We start from the raw sequence: 17,407 nt of genomic DNA on the forward strand, positions 1-17,407 counted from the left end.
ATTTAATTCTCAGTGCCGCTAGCTAAGGCCTCGTGGCGCAATTGATAGCGAGTCTGACTCCAGATCAGAAGGTTAGGTGTTCAAATCACTTCGGGGTCAAATTCGTTTTGTCATTTCTCAGTTCGTAAAAATTAGAGTCAACCATCTGTAAAAGATACCTCAAATGCTGGTGTCACAAAGTTCCCACGTGGTCTAGTGGCTATGATCTGGCGCTCTCACCGCCATGACCCGCGTTCGATTCCCGGCGTGGGAATTGTCCATTTCTTCTTCCTTAAATATCGAAATATTTCACTATATTTATCTAGCAATTTAATTCTCAGTGCCGCTAGCTAAGGCCTCGTGGCGCAATTGGTAGCGCGTCTGACTCCAGATAAGAAGGTTAGGTGTTCAAATCACTTCGGGTCAAATTCGTTTTGTCATTTCTCAGTTCGTAAAATTAGAGTCAACCATTGTAAAACATTCCTCTAATGCTGGTGTCACCAAGTTCCCACGTGGTCTAGTGGCTATGATCTGGCGCTCTCACCGCCATGACCCGGGTTCGATTCCCGGCGTGGGAATTGTCTATTTCTTCTTCCTTAAATATCCATATATTTCACTATATTTATCTCGCAATTTAATGCTCAGTGCAGCTAGCTAAGGCCTTGTGGCGCAATTGGTAGCGCGTCTGACTCCAGATCAGAAGGTTAGTTGTTCAAATCACTTCGGGGTCAAATTCGTTTTGTCATTTCTCAGTTCGTAAAATTAGAGTCAACCAACTGTAAAAGATTCCTCTAATGCTGATGTCACCAAGTTCCCACGTGTCTAGTGGCTATGATCTGGCGCTCTCACCGCCATGACCCGGGTTCGATTCCCGGCGTGGGAATTGTCTATTTCTTCTTCCTTAAATATCCATATATTCACTATATTTATCTCGCAATTTAATGCTCAGTGCAGCTAGCTAAGGCCTTGTGGCGCAATTGGTAGCGCGTCTGACTCCAGATCAGAAGGTTAGTTGTTCAAATCACTTCGGGGTCAAATTCGTTTTGTCATTTCTCAGTTCGTAAAAATTAGAGTCAACCAACTGTAAAAGATTCCTCTAATGCTGGTGTCACCAAGTTCCCACGTGGTCTAGTGGCTATGATATGGCGCTCTCACCGCCATGACCCGGGTTCGATTCCCGGCGTGGGAATTGTCCAATTCTTCTTCCTTAAATATCGAAATATTTCACTATATTTATCTAGCAATTTAATTCTCGCTGCCGCTAGCTAAGGCGTCGTGGCGCAATTGATAGCGCGTCTGACTCCAGATCAGAAGGTTAGGTGTTCAAATCACTTCGGGGTCAAATTCGTTTTGTCATTTCTCAGTTGGTAAAAATTAGAGTCAACCATCTGTAAAAGATACCTCTAATGCTGGTGTCACCAAGTTCCCACGTGGTCTAGTGGCTATGATCTGGCGCTCTCACCGCGATGACCCGGGTTCGATTCCCGGCGTGGGAATTGTCCATTTCTTCTTCCTTAAATATCGAAATATTTCACTATATTTATCTAGCAATTTAATTCTCAGTGCCGCTAGCTAAGGCCTCGTGGCGCAATTGTAGCGCGTCTGACTCCAGATCAGAAGGTTAGGTGTTCTAGTGGCTATGATCTGGCGCTCTCACCGCCATGACCCGGGTTCGATTCCCGGCGTGGGAATTGTCCATTTCTTCTTCCTTAAATATCGAAATATTTCACTATATTTATCTAGCAATTTAATTCTCAGTGCCGCTAGCTAAGGCCTCGTGGCGCAATTGGTAGCGCGTCTGACTCCAGATCAGAAGGTTAGGTGTTCAAATCACTTCGGGTCAAATTCGTTTTGTCATTTCTCAGTTCGTAAAAATTAGAGTCAACCATCTTTAAAAGATTCCTCTAATGCTGGTGTCACCAATTTCCCACGTGGTCTAGTGGCTATGATCTGGCGCTCTCACCGCCATGACCCGGGTTCGATTCCCGGCTTGGGAATTGTCCATTTTTTTTTCCTTAAACATCCATATATTTCACTATATTTATCATGCAATTTAATTCTCAGTGCCGCTAGCTAAGGCCTCGTGGCGCAATTGATAGCGCGTCTGACTCCAGATCAGAAGGTTAGGTGTTCAAATCACTTCGGGGTCAAATTCGTTTTGTCATTTCTCAGTTCGTAAAAATTAGAGTCAACCATCTTAAAAGATTCCTCTAATGCTGGTGTCACCAAGTTCCCACGTGGTCTAGTGGCTATGATCTGGCGCTCTCACCGCCATGACCCGGGTTCGATTCCCGGCGTGGGAATTGTCCATTTCTTCTTCCTTAAATATCGAAATATTTCACTATATTTATCTAGCAATTTAATTCTCAGTGCCGCTAGCTAAGGCCTCGTGGCGCAATTGGTAGCGCGTCTGACTCCAGATCAGAAGGTTAGGTGTTCAAATCACTTCGGGTCAAATTCGTTTTGTCATTTCTCAGTTCGTAAAAATTAGAGTCAACCACTGTAAAAGATTCCTCTAATGCTGGTGTCACCAAGTTCCCACGTGGTCTAGTGGCTATGATCTGGCGCTCTCACCGCATGACCCGGGTTCGATTCCCGGCGTGGGAATATCATTTCTTCTTCCTTAAATATCCATATTTCACTATATTTTCTGCAATTTAATTCTCAGTGCCGCTAGCTAAGGCCTCGTGGCGCAATTGGTAGCGCGTCTGACTCCAGATCAGAAGGTTAGGTGTTCAAATCACTTCGGGGTCAAATTCGTTTTGTCATTTCTCAGTTCGTAAAAATTAGAGTCAACCACTGTAAAAGATTCCTCTAATGCTGGTGTCACCAAGTTCCCACGTGGTCTAGTGGCTATGATATGGCGCTCTCACCGCCATGACCCGGGTTCGATTCCCGGCGTGGGAATTGTCCATTTCTTCTTCCTTAAATATCGAAATATTTCACTATATTTATCTAGCAATTTAATTCTCAGTGCCGCTAGCTAAGGCCTCGTGGCGCAATTGGTAGCGCGTCTGACTCCAGATCAGAAGGTTAGGTGTTCAAATCACTTCGGGGTCAAATTCGTTTTGTCATTTCTCAGTTCGTAAAAATTAGAGTCAACCATCTGTAAAAGATTCCTCTAATGCTGGTGTCACCAAGTTCCCACGTGGTCTAGTGGCTATGATCTGGCGCTCTCACCGCCATGACCGGGTTCGATTCCCGGCGTGGGAATTGTCCATTTCTTCTTCCTTAAATATCCATATATTTCACTATATTTATCATGCAATTTAATTCTCAGTGCCGCTAGCTAAGGCCTCGTGGCGCAATTGGTAGCGCGTCTGACTCCAGATCAGAAGGTTAGGTGTTCAAATCACTTCGGGGTCAAATTCGTTTTGTCATTTCTCAGTTCGTAAAAATTAGAGTCAACCATCTTAAAAGATTCCTCTAATGCTGGTGTCACCAAGTTCCCACGTGGTCTAGTGGCTATGATCTGGCGCTCTCACCGCCATGACCCGGGTTCGATTCCCGGCGTGGGAATTGTCATTTCTTCTTCCTTAAATATCCATATATTTCACTATATTTATCATGCAATTTAATTCTCAGTGCCGCTAGCTAAGGCCTCGTGGCGCAATTGGTAGCGCGTCTGACTCCAGATCAGAAGGTTAGGTGTTCAAATCACTTCGGGGTCAAATTCGTTTTGTCATTTCTCAGTTCGTAAAAATTAGAGTCAACAACTGTAAAAGATTCCTCTAATGCTGGTGTCACCAAGTTCCCACGTGGTCTAGTGGCTATGATTGGCGCTTCTCACGTATGACCCGGGTTCGATTCCCGGCGTGGGAATTTTCTATTTCTTCTTCCTTAAATATCCATATATTTCACTATATTTTCTTGCAATTTAATTCTCACTGCCGCTACTAAGGCCTCGTGCGCAATTGGTAGCGCGTCTGACTCCAGATCAGAAGGTTAGGTGTTCAAATCACTTCGGGTCAAATTCGTTTTGTCATTTCTCAGTTCGTAAAAATTAGAGTCAACCATCTGTAAAAGATTCCTCTAATGCTGGTGTCACCAAGTTCCCACGTGGTCTAGTGGCTATGATCTGGCGCTCTCACCGCCATGACCCGGGTTCGATTCCCGCGTGGGAATTGTCCATTTCTTCTTCCTTAAATATCGAAATATTTCACTATATTTATCTAGCAATTTAATTCTCAGTGCCGCTAGCTAAGGCCTCTGGCGCAATTGGTAGCGCGTCTGACTCCAGATCAGAAGGTTAGGTGTTCAAATCACTTCGGGGTCAAATTCGTTTTGTGATTTCTCAGTGGTAAAAATTAGAGTCAACCAACTGTAAAATATTCCTCTAATGCTGGTTTCACCAAGTTCCCACGTGGTCTAGTGGCTATGATATGGTGCTCTCACCGCCATGACCCGGGTTCGATTCCCGGCGTGGGAATTGTCCATTTCTTCTTTCTTAAATATCGATATATTTCACTACATTTATCTGCAATTTAATTCTCAGTGCCGCTAGCTAAGGCCTCGTGGCGCAATTGGTAGCGCGTCTGACTCCAGATCAGAAGGTTAGGTGTTCAAATCACTTCGGGGTCAAATTCGTTTTGTCATTTCTCAGTTCGTAAAAATTAGAGTCAACCATCTGTAAAAGATTCCTCTAATGCTGGTGTCACCAAGTTCCCACGTGGTCTAGTGGCTATGATCTGGCGCTCTCACCGCCATGACCCGGGTTCGATCCCCGGCGTGGGAATTGTCTATTTCTTCTTTCTTAAATATCCATATATTTCACTATATTTATCCTGCAATTTAATGCTCTGTGCAGCTAGCTAAGGCCTCGTGGCGCAATTGGTAGCGCGTCTGACTCCAGATCAGAAGGTTAGGTGTTCAAATCACTTCGGGGTCAAATTCGTTTTGTCATTTCTCAGTTCGTAAAAATTAGAGTCAACCATCTTAAAAGATTCCTCTAATGCTGGTGTCACCAAGTTCCCAGTGGTCTAGTGGCTATGATCTGGCGCTCTCACCGCATGACCCGGGTTCGATTCCCGGCGTGGAATTGTCCATTTCTTCTTCCTTAAATATCATATTTCACTATATTTATCAGCAATTTAATTCTCAGTGCCGCTATCTAAGGCCTCGTGGCGCAATTGGTAGCGCGTCTGACTCCAGATCAGAAGGTTAGGTGTTCAAATCACTTCGGGGTCAAATTCGTTTTGTCATTTCTCAGTTCGTAAAAATTAGAGTCAACCATCTTTAAAAGATTCCTCTAATGCTGGTGTCACCAAGTTCCCACGTGGTCTAGTGGCTACGATCTGGCGCTCTCACCGCTATGACCCGGGTTCGATTCCCGGCGTGGGAATTGTCCATTTCTTCTTCCTTAAATATCGAAATATTTCACTATATTTATCTAGCAATTTAATTCTGATTGCCGCTATCTAAGGCCTCGTGGCGCAATTGGTAGCGCGTCTGACTCCAGATCAGAAGGTTAGGTGTTCAAATCACTTCGGGGTCAAATTCGTTTTGTGATTTCTCAGTGGTAAAAATTAGAGTCAACCAACTGTAAATATTCCTCTAATGCTGTTGTCACCAAGTTCCCACGTGGTCTAGTGGCTATGATCTGGCGCTCTCACCGCCATGACCCGGGTTCGATTCCTGGCGTGGGAATTGTCCATTTCTTCTTCCCTAAATATCCACATATTTCACTATATTTATCTTGCAATTTAATGTTCCGTGCAGCTAGCTAAGGCCTCGTGGCACAATAAGTAGCGCGTCTGACTCCAGATCAGAAGGTTAGGTGTTCAAATTACTTCGGGTCAAATTCGTTTTGTCATTTCTCAGTTGGTAAAAATTAGAGTAATCCAACTGTAACAGATTCCTCTAATGCTGGTGTCATCAAGTTCCCACGTGGTCTAGTGGCTATGACCTGGCGCTCTCACCGCCATGACCCTGGTTCGATTCCCCTGCATGGGAATTGTCTATTTCTTCTTCCTTAAATATCCATATATTTCACTATATTTATGTTGCAATTTAATGCTCCGTGCAGCTGGCTAAGGCCTCGTGGCGCAATTGGTAGCGCGTCTGACTCAAGATCAGAAGGTTAGGTGTTGAAATCACTTCCCGGTCAAATTCGTTTTGTCATTTCTCAGTTCGTAAAAATTAGAGTCAACCATCTTCAAAAGATTCCTCTAATGCTGGTGTCACCAAGTTCCCACGTGGTCTAGTGCTATGATCTGGCGCTCTCAACGCCATGACCCGGGCTCGATTCCCAGCGTGGCAATTGTCCATTTCTTCTTCCTTAAATATCGAAATATTTCACTATATTTATCTAGCAATTTAATTCTGATTGCCGCTATCTAAGGCCTCGTGGCGCAATTGGTAGCGCGTCTGACTCCAGATCAGAAGGTTAGGTGTTCAAATCATTTCGGGGTCAAATTCGTTTTGTCATTTCTCAGTTCGTAAAAATTAGAGTCAACCATCTTTAAAAGATTCCTCTAATGCTGGTGTCACCAAGTTCCCACGTGGTCTAGTGACTATGATCTGGCGCTCTCACCGCCATGACCCGGGTTCGATTCCCGGCGTGGGAATTGTCCATTTCTTCTTCCTTAAATATCAAAATATTTCAGTATATTTATCAAGCAATTTAATTCTCAGTGCCGCTATCTAAGGCCTCGTGGCGCAATTGGTAGCGCGTCTGACTCCAGATCAGAAGGTTAGGTGTTCAAATCACTTCGGGGTCAAATTCGTTTTGTCATTTCTCAGTTCGTAAAAATTAGAGTCAACCATCTTCAAAAGATTCCTGTAATGCTGGTGTCACCAAGTTCCCACGTGGTCTAGTGGCTATGATCTGGCGCTCTCACCGCCATGACCCGGGCTCGATTCCCGGCGTGGGAATAGTCCATTTCTTCTTCCTTAAATATCGAAATATTTCACTATATTTATCTAGCAATTTAATTCTGATTGCCGCTATCTAAGGCCTCGTGGCGCAATTGGTAGCGCGTCTGACTCCAGATCAGAAGGTTAGGTGTTCAAATCACTTCGGGGTCAAATTCGTTTTGTCATTTCTCAGTTCGTAAAAATTAGAGTCAACCAACTGTAAAAGATTCCTCTAATGCTGGTGTCACGAAGTTCCCACGTGGTCTCAGGATTGCTCCGATAGTTTTTCTGGCCCTCGATTTGCTTTTTCCTTAATTAGCCCAATCAATGTTGCCATAAGTCTGAGGCAACTCAAATCTCAAAAGCGACGGGTTTGGATAATATACCTGCTAAAATACTTAGGATATCCGCAGATATAATAGCAGCATCATTAACCGCCATCTTTAATTTATCTCTCAACACATGTACTTATATTGATGCATGGAAAATGGCTAGGATAACACCAATTTTTAAATCTGAAAACAGACAAAAGTGTGACATATACCGACCTATCTCAATTCTACCGATAATAAGTAAGATATTTGAGAAGGAAATTTTTGATCAGTTATATGACCATTTATCTCAAAATCTCTTGCTCTCCAAACATCAATCAGGTTTCCGGCCAAATCACTCAACCATGACAGCACTGATCCAAATGTGCGATTAATGGTTAGAGAATATGGACAATGGCATGCTAAATGGGGTTGTTTTTCTTGATATCAGAAAAGCTTTAATTGATTCAATTGATCACTCTATTTTACTAAAAAAGATGAAAACGCAATTTGGAATTCATGGAGCTGAGCTAAAATGGTTTGAATCTTATTTGACAAAGAGAGAACAAGTGTGCCTTGTCAATAGTCAGGTTTCGTCACCTAAACAAATAATATGTGGAATTCCACAGGGCTCAATCCTTGGCCCGTTGCTATTTTATTATATATAATGATATGCCAAAGTGCCTAAAATCTACAACTCCCTATCTTTATGCTGACGATACTGTAATTTCTGCATCATCACATGACTATGATACTCTTGTCCAAAATCTAAATGAGGACTTAAAAAACTTGCATAGTTGGCTTTTCAAAAATAAGTTACAACACCACCCAACTAAAACCAAATTGATGTTTATTGGATCACCGTATAACCTTAAAAATAAGGTTGGTGAAAATGCTGTAATTTTTGACGACAAACCAGTACCATGAATTCATTCTTTTGAAAGTTTAGGAGTAGCAATTGATGAAAATCTAAGTTGGGTAAAACATATTGATAAAATATGCAAGAAAGCAAGTTCTGGTATCGGAGCTATAAAGCGCGCTAAACCGTACGTCAACACCAATACGTTACAAACCATTTATAAAGCACTGATCCAGCCGCATTTTGACTATTGTTCTACCTTGTGGTCAAACTGCGGTAAATTGCTTCAAGATAAACTGCAGAAATTTCAGTCCCGCGCAGCAAGGGTGATAACTAGTGCCACCTACGATGAAAGGTCACTAGATATTCTTAATACCTTGTCCTGGGAAACACTCGAAAATAGAAGGGAAAAATCCAAGGCTGTATTTATGTACAAAGTATTAAATGGCTACGCCGCCCCAAGTCTAAAAGAATCTTTCTGTAAAAAGAGTGTGAAACAAAATACTTATAATCTTAGAAGCAGTGAAAAGGATTTAATTCTTCCAAAACCCAGAACAGAATATCTAAGAAGAAGTTTTAAGTACAGCGGCGCCATGCTATGGAACAACCTTTCACCTGCAGCTAAATCGGCAGATACTTTAAACTGCTTTAAACGAGAAATAGCAGTAAACTAGTGGAAGATGCTGTGCCACACGTGTCAAATACGTTTATGTATTTTATATTTTTAACTCTATCTTTGTTTAAAGTACTTATACTACATTGTATTATTTGTGTGACGCCCCTCGTGGAAATCAGCTATATATAAATATGCTGTCGAGGCTAGCGTGGGTAAATAAAGTTTTTAATAATAATAACAATAAAGTCTAGTGGCTATGATCTGGCGCTCTCACCGCCATGTCCCGGGTTCGATTCCCGGCGTGGGAATTGTCCATTTCTTCTTCCTTAAATATCGAAATATTTCACTATATTTATCTAGCAATTTAATTCTCGCTGCCGCTAGCTAAGGCCTCGTGGCGCAATTGATAGCGCGTCTGACTTCAGATCAGAAGGTTAGGTGTTCAAATCACTTCGGGGTCAAATTCGTTTTGTCATTTCTCAGTTCGTAAAAATTAGAGTCAACCATCTTCAAAAGATTCCTGTAATGCTGGTGTCACCAAGTTCCCACGTGGTCTAGTGGCTACGATCTGGCGCTCTCACCGCTATGACCCGGGTTCGATTCCCGGCGTGGGAATTGTCCATTTCTTCTTCCTTAAATATCGAAATATTTCACTATATTTATCTAGCAATTTAATTCTGATTGCCGCTATCTAAGGCCTCGTGGCGCAATTGGTAGCGCGTCTGACTCCAGATCAGAAGGTTAGGTGTTCAAATCACTTCGGGGTCAAATTCGTTTTGTGATTTCTCAGTGGTAAAAATTAGAGTCAACCAACTGTAAAATATTCCTCTAATGCTGTTGTCACCAAGTTCCCACGTGGTCTAGTGGCTATGATCTGGCGCTCTCACCGCCATGACCCGGTTCGATTCCGGCGTGGGAATTGTCCATTTCTTCTTCCTAAATACCACATATTTCACTATTTATCTTGCAATTTAATGTTCCGTGCAGCTAGCTAAGGCCTCGTGGCACAATAAGTAGCGCGTCTGACTCCAGATCAGAAGGTTAGGTGTTCAAATAATTCGGGGTCAAATTCGTTTTGTCATTTCTCAGTTGGTAAAAATTAGAGTAATCCAACTGTAACAGATTCCTCTAATGCTGGTGTCATCAAGTTCCCACGTGGTCTAGTGGCTATGACCTGGCGCTCTCACCGCCATGACCCTGGTTCGATTCCCCTGCATGGGAATTGTCTATTTCTTCTTCCTTAAATATCCATATATTTCACTATATTTATGTTGCAATTTAATGCTCCGTGCAGCTGGCTAAGGCCTCGTGGCGCAATTGGTAGCGCGTCTGACTCAAGATCAGAAGGTTAGGTGTTGAAATCACTTCCCGGTCAAATTCGTTTTGTCATTTCTCAGTTCGTAAAAATTAGAGTCAACCATCTTCAAAAGATTCCTCTAATGCTGGTGTCACCAAGTTCCCACGTGGTCTAGTGGCTATGATCTGGCGCTCTCAACGCCATGACCCGGGCTCGATTCCCAGCGTGGCAATTGTCCATTTCTTCTTCCTTAAATATCGAAATATTTCACTATATTTATCTAGCAATTTAATTCTGATTGCCGCTATCTAAGGCCTCGTGGCGCAATTGGTAGCGCGTCTGACTCCAGATCAGAAGGTTAGGTGTTCAAATCATTTCGGGGTCAAATTCGTTTTGTCATTTCTCAGTTCGTAAAAATTAGAGTCAACCATCTTAAAAGATTCCTCTAATGCTGGTGTCACCAAGTTCCCACGTGGTCTAGTGACTATGATCTGGCGCTCTCACCGCCATGACCCGGGTTCGATTCCCGGCGTGGGAATTGTCCATTTCTTCTTCCTTAAATATCAAAATATTTCAGTATATTTATCAAGCAATTTAATTCTCAGTGCCGCTATCTAAGGCCTCGTGGCGCAATTGGTAGCGCGTCTGACTCCAGATCAGAAGGTTAGGTGTTCAAATCACTTCGGGGTCAAATTCGTTTTGTCATTTCTCAGTTCGTAAAAATTAGAGTCAACCATCTTCAAAAGATTCCTGTAATGCTGGTGTCACCAAGTTCCCACGTGGTCTAGTGGCTATGATCTGGCGCTCTCACCGCCATGACCCGGGCTCGATTCCCGGCGTGGGAATAGTCCATTTCTTCTTCCTTAAATATCGAAATATTTCACTATATTTATCTAGCAATTTAATTCTGATTGCCGCTATCTAAGGCCTCGTGGCGCAATTGGTAGCGCGTCTGACTCCAGATCAGAAGGTTAGGTGTTCAAATCACTTCGGGGTCAAATTCGTTTTGTCATTTCTCAGTTCGTAAAAATTAGAGTCAACCAACTGTAAAAGATTCCTCTAATGCTGGTGTCACGAAGTTCCCACGTGGTCTCAGGATTGCTCCGATAGTTTTTCTGGCCCTCGATTTGCTTTTTCCTTAATTAGCCCAATCAATGTTGCCATAAGTCTGAGGCAACTCAAAATCTCAAAAGCGACGGGTTTGGATAATATACCTGCTAAAATACTTAGGATATCCGCAGATATAATAGCAGCATCATTAACCGCCATCTTTAATTTATCTCTCAACACATGTACTTATATTGATGCATGGAAAATGGCTAGGATAACACCAATTTTTAAATCTGAAAACAGACAAAAGTGTGACATATACCGACCTATCTCAATTCTACCGATAATAAGTAAGATATTTGAGAAGGAAATTTTTGATCAGTTATATGACCATTTATCTCAAAATCTCTTGCTCTCCAAACATCAATCAGGTTTCCGGCCAAATCACTCAACCATGACAGCACTGATCCAAATGTGCGATTAATGGTTAGAGAATATGGACAATGGCATGCTAAATGGGGTTGTTTTTCTTGATATCAGAAAAGCTTTAATTGATTCAATTGATCACTCTTTTACTAAAAAAGATGAAAACGCAATTTGGAATTCATGGAGCTGAGCTAAAATGGTTTGAATCTTATTTGACAAAAGAGAACAAGTGTGCCTTGTCAATAGTCAGGTTTCGTCACCTAAACAAATAATATGTGGAATTCCACAGGGCTCAATCCTTGGCCCGTTGCTATTTTTATTATATATTAATGATATGCCAAAGTGCCTAAAATCTACAACTCCCTATCTTTATGCTGACGATACTGTAATTTCTGCATCATCACATGACTATGATACTCTTGTCCAAAATCTAAATGAGGACTTAAAAAACTTGCATAGTTGGCTTTTCAAAAATAAGTTACAACACCACCCAACTAAAACCAAATTGATGTTTATTGGATCACCGTATAACCTTAAAAATAAGGTTGGTGAAAATGCTGTAATTTTGACGACAAACCAGTACCATGAATTCATTCTTTTGAAAGTTTAGGAGTAGCAATTGATGAAAATCTAAGTTGGGTAAAACATTGATAAAATATGCAAGAAAGCAAGTTCTGGTATCGGAGCTATAAAGCGCGCTAAACCGTACGTCAACACCAATACGTTACAAACCATTTATAAAGCACTGATCCAGCCGCATTTTGACTATTGTTCTACCTTGTGGTCAAACTGCGGTAAATTGCTTCAAGATAAACTGCAGAAATTTCAGTCCCGCGCAGCAAGGGTGATAACTAGTGCCACCTACGATGAAAGGTCACTAGATATTCTTAATACCTTGTCCTGGGAAACACTCGAAAATAGAAGGGAAAAATCCAAGGCTGTATTTATGTACAAAGTATTAAATGGCTACGCCGCCCCAAGTCTAAAAGAATCTTTCTGTAAAAAGAGTGTGAAACAAAATACTAATCTTAGAAGCAGTGAAAAGGATTTAATTCTTCCAAAACCCAGAACAGAATATCTAAGAAGAAGTTTTAAGTACAGCGGCGCCATGCTATGGAACAACCTTTCACCTGCAGCTAAATCGGCAGATACTTTAAACTGCTTTAAACGAGAAATAGCAGTAAACTAGTGGAAGATGCTGTGCCACACGTGTCAAATACGTTTATGTATTTTATATTTTTAACTCTATCTTTGTTTAAAGTACTTATACTACATTGTATTATTTGTGTGACGCCCCTCGTGGAAATCAGCTATATATAAATATGCTGTCGAGGCTAGCGTGGGTAAATAAATTTTTAATAATAATAACAATAAAGTCTAGTGGCTATGATCTGGCGCTCTCACCGCCATGACCCGGGTTCGATTCCCGGCGTGGGAATTGTCCATTTCTTCTTCCTTAAATATCGAAATATTTCACTATATTTATCTAGCAATTTAATTCTCGCTGCCGCTAGCTAAGGCCTCGTGGCGCAATTGATAGCGCGTCTGACTCCAGATCAGAAGGTTAGGTGTTCAAATCACTTCGGGGTCAAATTCGTTTTGTCATTTCTCAGTTCGTAAAAATTAGAGTCAACCATCTTTAAAAGATTCCTCTAATGCTGGTGTCACCAAGTTCCCACGTGGTCTAGTGACTATGATCTGGCGCTCTCACCGCCATGACCCGGGTTCGATTCCCGGCGTGGGAATTGTCCATTTCTTCTTCCTTAAATATCAAAATATTTCAGTATATTTATCAAGCAATTTAATTCTCAGTGCCGCTATCTAAGGCCTCGTGGTGCAATTGGTAGGGCGTCTGACTCCAGATCAGAAGGTTAGGTTTCAAATCACTTCGGGGTCAAATTCGTTTTGTCATTTCTCAGTTCGTAAAAATTAGAGTCAACCATCTTCAAAAGATTCCTCTAATGCTGGTGTCACCAAGTTCCCACGTGGTCTAGTGGCTATGATCTGGCGCTCTCACCGCCATTGACCCGGGCTCGACTCCCGGCGTGGGAATTGTCCATTTCTTCTTCCTTAAATATCGAAATATTTCACTTAAATTTATCTAGCAATTTAATTCTGATTGCCGCTATCTAAGGCCTCGTGGCGCATGATGGTAGCGCGTCTGACTCCAGATCAGAAGGTTAGGTGTTCAAATCACTTCGGGGTCAAATTCGTTTTGTCATTTCTCAGTTCGTAAAAATTAGAGTCAACCAACTGTAAAAGATTCCTCTAATGCTGGTGTCACGAAGTTCCCACGTGGTCTCAGGATTGCTCCGATAGTTTTTCTGGCCCTCGATTTGCTTTTTCCTTAATTAGCCCAATCAATGTTGCCATAAGTCTGAGGCAACTCAAAATCTCAAAAGCGACGGGTTTGGATAATATACCTGCTAAAATACTTAGGATATCCGCAGATATAATAGCACCATCATTAACCGCCATCTTTAATTTATCTCTCAACACATGTACTTATATTGATGCATGGAAAATGGCTAGGATAACACCAATTTTTAAATCTGAAAACAGACAAAAGTGTGACATATACCGACCTATCTCAATTCTACCGATAATAAGTAAGATATTTGAGAAGGAAATTTTTGATCAGTTATATGACCATTTATCTCAAAATCTCTTGCTCTCCAAACATCAATCAGGTTTCCGGCCAAATCACTCAACCATGACAGCACTGATCCAAATGTGCGATAATGGTTAGAGAATATGGACAATGGCATGCTAAATGGGGTTGTTTTTCTTGATATCAGAAAAGCTTTAATTGATTCAATTGATCACTCTATTTTACTAAAAAAGATGAAAACGCAATTTGGAATTCATGGAGCTGAGCTAAAATGGTTTGAATCTTATTTGACAAAGAGAGAACAAGTGTGCCTTGTCAATAGTCAGGTTTCGTCACCTAAACAAATAATATGTGGAATTCCACAGGCTCAATCCTTGGCCCGTTGCTATTTTTATTATATATTAATGATATGCCAAAGTGCCTAAAATCTACAACTCCCTATCTTTATGCTGACGATACTGTAATTTCTGCATCATCACATGACTATGATACTCTTGTCCAAAATCTAAATGAGGACTTAAAAAACTTGCATAGTTGGCTTTTCAAAAATAAGTTACAACACCACCCAACTAAAACCAAATTGATGTTTATTGGATCACCGTATAACCTTAAAAATAAGGTTGGTGAAAATGCTGTAATTTTTGACGACAAACCAGTACCATGAATTCATTCTTTTGAAAGTTTAGGAGTAGCAATTGATGAAAATCTAAGTTGGGTAAAACATATTGATAAAATATGCAAGAAAGCAAGTTCTGGTATCGGAGCTATAAAGCGCGCTAAACCGTACGTCAACACCAATACGTTACAAACCATTTATAAAGCACTGATCCAGCCGCATTTTGACTATTGTTCTACCTTGTGGTCAAACTGCGGTAAATTGCTTCAAGATAAACTGCAGAAATTTCAGTCCCGCGCAGCAAGGGTGATAACTAGTGCCACCTACGATGAAAGGTCACTAGATATTCTTAATACCTTGTCCTGGGAAACACTCGAAAATAGAAGGGAAAAATCCAAGGCTGTATTTATGTACAAAGTATTAAATGGCTACGCCGCCCCCAAGTCTAAAAGAATCTTTCTGTAAAAAGAGTGTGAAACAAAATACTTATAATCTTAGAAGCAGTGAAAAGGATTTAATTCTTCCAAAACCCAGAACAGAATATCTAAGAAGAAGTTTTAAGTACAGCGGCGCCATGCTATGGAACAACCTTTCACCTGCAGCTAAATCGGCAGATACTTTAAACTGCTTTAAACGAGAAATAGCAGTAAACTAGTGGAAGATGCTGTGCCACACGTGTCAAATACGTTTATGTATTTTATATTTTTAACTCTATCTTTTTTTAAAGTACTTATACTACATTGTATTATTTGTGTGACGCCCCTCGTGGAAATCAGCTATATATAAATATGCTGTCGAGGCTAGCGTGGGTAAATAAAGTTTTTAATAATAATAACAATAAGTCTAGTGGCTATGATCTGGCGCTCTCACCGCCATGACCGGGCTCGATTCCCGGCGTGGGAATTGTCCATTTCTTCTTCCTTAAATATCGAAATATTTCACTATATTTATCAAGCAATTTAATTCTGATTGCCGCTATCTAAGGCCTCGTGGCGCAATTGGTAGCGCGTCTGACTCCAGATCAGAAGGTTAGGTGTTCAAATCACTTCGGGGTCAAATTCGTTTTGTCATTTCTCAGTTCGTAAAAATTAGAGTCAACCATCTTTAAAAGATTCCTCTAATGCTGGTGTCACCAAGTTCCCACGTGGTCTAGTGACTATGATCTGGCGCTCTCACCGCCATGACCCGGGTTCGATTCCCGGCGCGGGAATTGTCCATTTCTTCTTCCTTAAATATCAAAATATTTCAGTATATTTATCAAGCAATTTAATTCTCAGTGCCGCTATCTAAGGCCTCGTTGTGCAATTGGTAGGGCGTCTGACTCCAGATCAGAAGGTTAGGTGTTCAAATCACTTCGGGGTCAAATTCGTTTTGTCATTTCTCAGTTCGTAAAAATTAGAGTCAACCATCTTCAAAAGATTCCTCTAATGCTGGTGTCACGAAGTTCCCACGTGGTCTCAGGATTGCTCCGATAGTTTTTCTGGCCCTCGATTTGCTTTTTCCTTATTAGCCCAATCAATGTTGCCATAAGTCTGAGGCAACTCAAAATCTCAAAAGCGACGGGTTTGGATAATATACCTGCTAAAATACTTAGGATATCCGCAGATATAATAGCAGCATCATTAACCGCCATCTTTAATTTATCTCTCAACACCTGTACTTATATTGATGCATGGAAAATGGCTAGGATAACACCAATTTTTAAATCTGAAAACAGACAAAAGTGTGACATATACCGACCTATCTCAATTCTACCGATAATAAGTAAGATATTTGAGAAGGAAATTTTTGATCAGTTATATGACCATTTATCTCAAAATCTCTTGCTCTCCAAACATCAATCAGGTTTCCGGCCAAATCACTCAACCATGACAGCACTGATCCAAATGTGCGATTAATGGTTAGAGAATATGGACAATGGCATGCTAAATGGGGTTGTTTTTCTTGATATCAGAAAAGCTTTAATTGATTCAATTGATCACTCTATTTTACTAAAAAAGATGAAAACGCAATTTGGAATTCATGGAGCTGAGCTAAAATGGTTTGAATCTTATTTGACAAAGAGAGAACAAGTGTGCCTTGTCAATAGTCAGGTTTCGTCACCTAAACAAATAATATGTGGAATTCCACAGGCCTCAATCCTTGCCCGTTGCTATTTTTATTATATATTAATGATATGCCAAGTGCCTAAAATCTACAACTCCCTATATCTTTATGCTGACGATACTGTAATTTCTGCATCATCACATGACTATGATACTCTTGTCCAAAATCTAAATGAGGACTTAAAAAACTTGCATAGTTGGCTTTTCAAAAATAAGTTACAACACCACCCAACTAAAACCAAATTGATGTTTATTGGATCACCGTATAACCTTAAAAATAAGGTTGGTGAAAATGCTGTAATTTTTGACGACAAACCAGTACCATGAATTCATTCTTTTGAAAGTTTAGGAGTAGCAATTGATGAAAATCTAAGTTGGGTAAAACATATTGATAAAATATGCAAGAAAGCAAGTTCTGGTATCGGAGCTATAAAGCGCGCTAAACCGTACGTCAACACCAATACGTTACAAACCATTTATAAAGCACTGATCCAGCCGCATTTTGACTATTGTCTACCTTGTGGTCAAACTGCGGTAAATTGCTTCAAGATAAACTGCAGAAATTTCAGTCCCGCGCAGCAAGGGTGATAACTAGTGCCACTACGATGAAAGGTCACTAGATATTCTTAATACCTTGTCCTGGGAAACACTCGAAAATAGAAGGGAAAAATCCAAGGCTGTA

At 41.0% G+C, this 17,407-nt stretch overlaps 1 protein-coding gene and 32 non-coding genes across 33 annotated transcripts in view; all 33 read left to right on the top strand.

Moving 5' to 3' along the window:
- Positions 1-17,407, top strand: part of LOC114527816 — a 65,942-nt gene that overhangs the window by 26,348 nt on the left and 22,187 nt on the right. The gene's annotated exons all lie outside the window — the stretch shown is intronic.
- On the top strand, positions 182-253 carry Trnae-cuc. Its single transcript has one exon. It is a non-coding gene; the product is annotated as a tRNA-Glu (tRNA).
- Trnae-cuc lies at positions 486-557 on the top strand. The gene has a single exon. It is a non-coding gene; the product is annotated as a tRNA-Glu (tRNA).
- On the top strand, positions 1,097-1,168 carry Trnae-cuc. The gene has a single exon. It is a non-coding gene; the product is annotated as a tRNA-Glu (tRNA).
- Positions 1,404-1,475, top strand: Trnae-cuc. The gene has a single exon. It is a non-coding gene; the product is annotated as a tRNA-Glu (tRNA).
- Trnae-cuc lies at positions 1,905-1,976 on the top strand. Its single transcript has one exon. It is a non-coding gene; the product is annotated as a tRNA-Glu (tRNA).
- On the top strand, positions 2,211-2,282 carry Trnae-cuc. The gene has a single exon. It is a non-coding gene; the product is annotated as a tRNA-Glu (tRNA).
- Positions 2,661-2,733, top strand: Trnaw-cca. Its single transcript has one exon. It is a non-coding gene; the product is annotated as a tRNA-Trp (tRNA).
- Positions 2,815-2,886, top strand: Trnae-cuc. The gene has a single exon. It is a non-coding gene; the product is annotated as a tRNA-Glu (tRNA).
- On the top strand, positions 2,967-3,039 carry Trnaw-cca. Its single transcript has one exon. It is a non-coding gene; the product is annotated as a tRNA-Trp (tRNA).
- On the top strand, positions 3,122-3,192 carry Trnae-cuc. Its single transcript has one exon. It is a non-coding gene; the product is annotated as a tRNA-Glu (tRNA).
- On the top strand, positions 3,273-3,345 carry Trnaw-cca. The gene has a single exon. It is a non-coding gene; the product is annotated as a tRNA-Trp (tRNA).
- Trnae-cuc lies at positions 3,427-3,498 on the top strand. The gene has a single exon. It is a non-coding gene; the product is annotated as a tRNA-Glu (tRNA).
- Trnaw-cca lies at positions 3,578-3,650 on the top strand. Its single transcript has one exon. It is a non-coding gene; the product is annotated as a tRNA-Trp (tRNA).
- On the top strand, positions 4,337-4,408 carry Trnae-cuc. The gene has a single exon. It is a non-coding gene; the product is annotated as a tRNA-Glu (tRNA).
- Trnaw-cca lies at positions 4,488-4,560 on the top strand. The gene has a single exon. It is a non-coding gene; the product is annotated as a tRNA-Trp (tRNA).
- Trnae-cuc lies at positions 4,643-4,714 on the top strand. Its single transcript has one exon. It is a non-coding gene; the product is annotated as a tRNA-Glu (tRNA).
- Trnaw-cca lies at positions 4,795-4,867 on the top strand. Its single transcript has one exon. It is a non-coding gene; the product is annotated as a tRNA-Trp (tRNA).
- On the top strand, positions 5,094-5,166 carry Trnaw-cca. The gene has a single exon. It is a non-coding gene; the product is annotated as a tRNA-Trp (tRNA).
- Positions 5,401-5,473, top strand: Trnaw-cca. The gene has a single exon. It is a non-coding gene; the product is annotated as a tRNA-Trp (tRNA).
- Trnae-cuc lies at positions 5,554-5,625 on the top strand. Its single transcript has one exon. It is a non-coding gene; the product is annotated as a tRNA-Glu (tRNA).
- On the top strand, positions 6,474-6,545 carry Trnae-cuc. Its single transcript has one exon. It is a non-coding gene; the product is annotated as a tRNA-Glu (tRNA).
- Positions 6,626-6,698, top strand: Trnaw-cca. Its single transcript has one exon. It is a non-coding gene; the product is annotated as a tRNA-Trp (tRNA).
- Positions 6,781-6,852, top strand: Trnae-cuc. The gene has a single exon. It is a non-coding gene; the product is annotated as a tRNA-Glu (tRNA).
- Positions 6,933-7,005, top strand: Trnaw-cca. Its single transcript has one exon. It is a non-coding gene; the product is annotated as a tRNA-Trp (tRNA).
- On the top strand, positions 9,009-9,081 carry Trnastop-uca. The gene has a single exon. It is a non-coding gene; the product is annotated as a tRNA-Sec (tRNA).
- On the top strand, positions 9,316-9,388 carry Trnaw-cca. The gene has a single exon. It is a non-coding gene; the product is annotated as a tRNA-Trp (tRNA).
- Positions 10,384-10,455, top strand: Trnae-cuc. Its single transcript has one exon. It is a non-coding gene; the product is annotated as a tRNA-Glu (tRNA).
- On the top strand, positions 10,536-10,608 carry Trnaw-cca. The gene has a single exon. It is a non-coding gene; the product is annotated as a tRNA-Trp (tRNA).
- Positions 10,691-10,762, top strand: Trnae-cuc. Its single transcript has one exon. It is a non-coding gene; the product is annotated as a tRNA-Glu (tRNA).
- Trnaw-cca lies at positions 10,843-10,915 on the top strand. The gene has a single exon. It is a non-coding gene; the product is annotated as a tRNA-Trp (tRNA).
- On the top strand, positions 13,067-13,138 carry Trnae-cuc. The gene has a single exon. It is a non-coding gene; the product is annotated as a tRNA-Glu (tRNA).
- On the top strand, positions 15,604-15,676 carry Trnaw-cca. Its single transcript has one exon. It is a non-coding gene; the product is annotated as a tRNA-Trp (tRNA).

The sequence above is a fragment of the Dendronephthya gigantea genome, unplaced genomic scaffold (genome assembly GCF_004324835.1).
Source record: "Dendronephthya gigantea isolate DGI-Jeju-01 unplaced genomic scaffold, DenGig_1.0 000047F, whole genome shotgun sequence".
NCBI classification, from domain to species: Eukaryota; Metazoa; Cnidaria; class Anthozoa; order Malacalcyonacea; family Nephtheidae; genus Dendronephthya; species Dendronephthya gigantea.